This window comes from Zalophus californianus, chromosome 10, assembly GCF_009762305.2.
Source record: "Zalophus californianus isolate mZalCal1 chromosome 10, mZalCal1.pri.v2, whole genome shotgun sequence".
Lineage (NCBI taxonomy): Eukaryota > Metazoa > Chordata > Mammalia > Carnivora > Otariidae > Zalophus > Zalophus californianus.
The window spans coordinates 1883290-1888251 of NC_045604.1; positions in this window are offsets into that span (position 1 = coordinate 1883290).

Below are 4962 nucleotides of genomic sequence, written 5' to 3' on the forward strand. Positions count from 1 at the left end.
AGCTCACGACTGGTGTGGTTTCTGTGGGAGCCGCAGGCTGCAGCCGAGGACCGCGGGGCCGGGGGCCTCAGCGGGGAGGAGCGCCAGGTTTGCGGGGGCCGCGGCCGCCTCCAAGGGCAAACCACCTGCCCTGCCACCTGCCCACACCCAGAACCAACCCCACAGCCCTTTCCTCATCCGTGGCCGCTCCCTGCAGCTGCCGGCCCCACGGTCCCTGCTCCCCTCTTGGTGGACTGAATTTACGGAGCGACCGTGCAGCCACCCCCAGCCTGGCCACACCCTTCCCCGATCTAACAATCTGAGGAGCCGCGCTCTGTGCGCACCCGTTTGGAGGCTCCTCTCCGCCGAGACCCCAGCACTGCCCTCACCCTAGCACCCCTGCCTCTCCCACCAGCCCCTGTGCTGGGTGCTCTCGGCAGGGTCCAAACAAAGGATAACGCTGCACCCTGCCGCCCCCCACACCCACTGGCTCTCTTTCCCGTTCTTACCAAAACCCAGAGAGGGTCCTTTCCGGCTGCCTGCCCATGGCTCCCCCAGAGAGGCCCTCACCCCCTTGGATGCCCTGTGCTCTGGCTTTCTCCCCTACCTCTCTGCAAAAATGACTCACCGAAGCTCCCCGTAAGCCCCACCTGGCCTTGACCTCTGTGCCACCTTCACACTTGGCCACTGTATTCCCATAACTCTCTTTCTCTGGGGCTTCTTTTTTAAAGATGTTTTTATTTTTAACACGGCACAAAGCAAACAATGTGTACTTCATGTAAGCGGAGTCACACAGTATTTGGCCTCCTGCAACTGGCTTTTTTCACTCCCATAACATCCTCAAGTCTCATCCATGTTGGTGGACTTCCTTCCCTGTTGGGGGCTGAACACTGCCGTTGTAGGTTCGCCCCGCAGCTTCTTCACCTGTTCACACGCTGGTGGACGCTCGAGTTGTCGCACTTCTTGGCTACGGTGAACGCTGCTGGAATGAACACGGGTGCGCAAGTCTCTCCGCATCCCGTCTGCTGTGTCTTCTTTACTGGAGTGAGTTGGCTTCTCTAGGAATATCTCTCTCCCTGGCTGGCTCCGTCTTCCTCATCTTCCTCTGTCACCCAAGGTGCTGTTACCCCAAGCCTGGCTTTCGCTGTTCAAGCACCTGCGAGACTCGTCTTGCGGCTCCCCTGCGGACCTCTAGACCAAGAGCAGTGGGGCCCCCCGAGGGCGCTGAGCCAGGACGCGGCTGCTGTCAGCAACTTGGCCCACCTTTCCTGTCTGCGCTGCCATCCCTCACCTCTCGGAAGGAAGGCACAGGAAGCTCCTTCTGCTTTAAGCGTTACGGATCCCTCACTGCCAAATGGGCAGCTCCAGAGCGAGCTTTCTCCTGCGCTCCAGCCAGCACGAGGACAAGCCCGCCGGACGTCTTCATCCAGGGGACCCAGAGGCTTCTGGAAGCACTTCCTTTCTCTCCTCTTCTCTGCCTCCCCTCACCATCACTCTGGAAATTTCTCTTTCCTCATCTCCTTCTGAGGTACAGTTTAGACGCCTCTGTGCCATCTTCCCAACCAGCCCAAGTCCTGGCCGATTCTTCTCCCCCAAGATTTCCCTGGCACTCACTGTGTGCATCACTCAGGAGGTACCTGAGCCAACTAGAAGAATGCGAGACAGAGAGTGGGCTGTCCACACCCTGGCGGACAGGAGGCACCTCAAGCCACCTCCACAGCCGGCAGCGTGAGGCACTACGCCCCTAGCGACAGGATGCTTACCATCTGTGACAGCACAACCTCCCTCCCTCTCGCCCTACGTGACCTCTCAGCAGCCTTTGACCTTGGTGGCAATTTCTTCCTGCAACACCTGTCCTTTGGTCTCTGGCTGTGTGCTCTCTCACTTACCTGCCTACCTGCCTGCCACTGCACCTGTTTCCTGCGAGCATCCTTCTCTTCTCTCCCGCTAAAAGCTCCCTTGGACAGTGTCACCATGCCTACTACTTCTTCTCCCATCGCTTTTTTTTTTTTAAGATTTTATTTATTTATTTGACAGAGAGAGCGGGGGGAACACAAGCAGGGGGAGTGGGAGAGGGAGAAGCAGGCTTCCCACGGAGCAGGGAGCCCGATGCGGGGCTCGATCCCAGGACCCTAGGACCATGACCTGAGCCGAAGGCAGACGCTTAACGACTGAGCCACCCGGGCGCCCCTTCCTCTCCCTCCTCTTAATGAAAGACGCCCATCTGTCCATCTATCCATCCATTCAGCAAACACGCACTCAGCACGTGCTGTGGTCCAGAATTTGACTTAGACAGCAGGAGACACATGAGTCAGACTTACTTCCTGTCCGCACACGGCTTACAGCACAGCAGCAGGGCCGGCCACAAGCTGGGGAAGAGGTCTTGTGGGGGACAGTGCATTGCCTGCCCTTCTAGCTACTGCTTACCTCCACTTGGACACGCCACAGACATCTCTAATGCAACATGTCCCACATTCAATTTATCATCCCCTCCAAACCTGCTCCCTCTCCCATGTTCCCCTATGCTAGCGATTACACTGCAACATGGAGGGTTGGGGCTCACCCAACACTTCCTCTCTCCCACCCCTCCACTCCACTGACTGGGTCCCCACCCCATCTCCTCCCCCTCCTCGCTTGCCCGGGAATTCCTCAGGACCTCTGCAGTCCCACCAGGTCCTGACCACCTCACCAAGGCAACCAGAGCCGACCCCTAACCAGTCTCTTCCACCTTTCTGCCACTCCCATCCAGACTCCATTCTCTGGCCTGGGTCAAGAGGAACTTAACTAAAAAAAAAAAAAAAAAAATTCTGCCTAAAATTTGAAATGGCTAGGGGAGCCTGGGTGGCTCAGTTGGTTGAGCATCCGACTCTCGATTTCAGCTCAGGTCATGATCTCAGGGTCGTGAGATAGAGCCCTACGTCAGACTTCGCGCTCAGCGGGGAGTCTGCTTGAGGTTCTTTCTCTTCCTCTCCCTCTGCCCCTCCCCCTGCTCGTGCACACACGTGCTCTTGCTTTCCCTCTCTCAAATAAATAAATAAATTTTAAGAGGAAAAAAAACTTGAAATGGCTTTTCATTCACTCCAGAGTAAAGAACTCCAGAATAACCTCCTGGGACAGTGTGCCTTTCCTCTAGTTGCTCCATATACACCTTGCACCACATGCAGCGGCCGAGCACCTTGTACTGTTTTCCGGAAACCTTTACTGAGTGCCCAGCATTATTTCAGGCCTTGGTGACACAGAGATGAACAGACAACCTGCCTAACGGAACTAACAGTATGGTTCCTTGAGGCATGCTGTTTCTTCCACCTAGGACATCATCCCCTCTGGATTCTTCTCAAACCTATCACGCAGTTAGGGCCCTATGTACACCTCACTATAATCCTGTTTATACACTGCTGCTGCTTCATTGGGTTTCTGTGTGCCTGGATAATACTCTCAATGCTGAAATCCTCTCATTCATTCAAATATTTACTGAGCACCTCCTATGTGACAGGCACTGTTAGGTACTGATGGCACACCAATGAACAAAGCAGACACAATTCTTGTGGTCATAGAGCATACATCCTAGTGTGGGAGACAGATGACAGAAATAAGTCACACAGGTAGGGTGCATTAGATGGTGATGTGCTGTAAAGGAAAAAATTGAGTTGCAGAAAGAAGGTTGAGTGGAAGGAGTGTCTACAGTTTTAAATAGGAGATTCAGAGTAGGTCTCATTGATAAGGTGAAGTTTGAGCAATGAAACAATGAAAGAAAGTACAGGCTATGTGGATGCCTGCAGGAAAACTTCCAGACATAAGCAGAAGCCAGTGCAAAGGCCCTGAGGCAGGAGTGAGAGTAGTAGATGAAGGGAGAAAGATACTGGGTGTGCAGGGTCGGGGGGAGATTGTAGGACCCTGTAGGCCTTTGCCATTGTAGATATTGGCTTTTACTCCGAATAAATGGGGAACTGCTGGAGCATTTCTAACAGATGAGGGGACATGATCTGACCTAGAATTTAAAAGCATCACCCTGGCTGCTGTCTTCTGATTAGAACAGCAAGGAGGAGCAATAGCAGGAGCAAGAGTGGAAGCAAAGAAACAGGTGAGGTAGCTTCTGGAATCACCCAGGTGAGAGTGGTGGCTGGGGCCAGGCAGGCAGTGTGGAGGTGGTGGGGAGTGGCCAAGCTCTGGCCATATTTTTGAGATGAAGCCCATGGTGTCTGATGACGGGCTACATGTGATGGGTGAGAAATGGAGAGCGTGCAAGGATGCCCCCAGATACTTGGTCTGTGCAAACGGAAGAGGGGACTTACCAATGAACTGACGGAAGGAAAGGAATGTCTATTCAAGTCCTTTGTCCATTTTTAAATGGGGTTTTTTGTCTTTTGTTGTTGAGTTGTGGAAATACCTCATTTGAAATGAACCGACTCTCCACCCCAGGCTTTCCAGTCGCTCATTTAAAGAGCTCTTCCTCTCCTTTTAAATCCAAATATAAGTAGTTTCAGAGCTGGACGAGACCCTAATGTCACTCACTCCACCTCCAGAATGGCCCCTATTCCTGCAATTTTTTGAGTTCTCAAACCTCAAAATCGGTTGTCTAACCTCAGTCCTTCCTGCTGCACATTGGCCTGTTTGGCTCCATAGATGAGAAAAGTTACGCAAAAATTACAGATTAGATTGGAAGTTGGATTTCCAATAGACCCGAAACACAAGGTGACCCATTTACAACGGGATCCTCAAGAAGGGCCAGGTGACTTGGCTTCTGCGAACGAGAAAGGACACGCACGCGCCGTAGAACTGAGGGCACGACGAAGCCAACGAAGGCGTGGCTTCTGGCCGAATTCAAGATGGCCACGGGCCCCGCCCATTTTCCCCCCTCCTCGGGGGCGGGGGAGAGGGGGGGCTAAAAGCTCAGCACGCCATTGGTGGACCTGCCCGCGGCGTATCCCCGCCCCCCCACGCGAGGGGCGGGAATGACAGTGTCTCAATTTCCGGTTCCGGCAG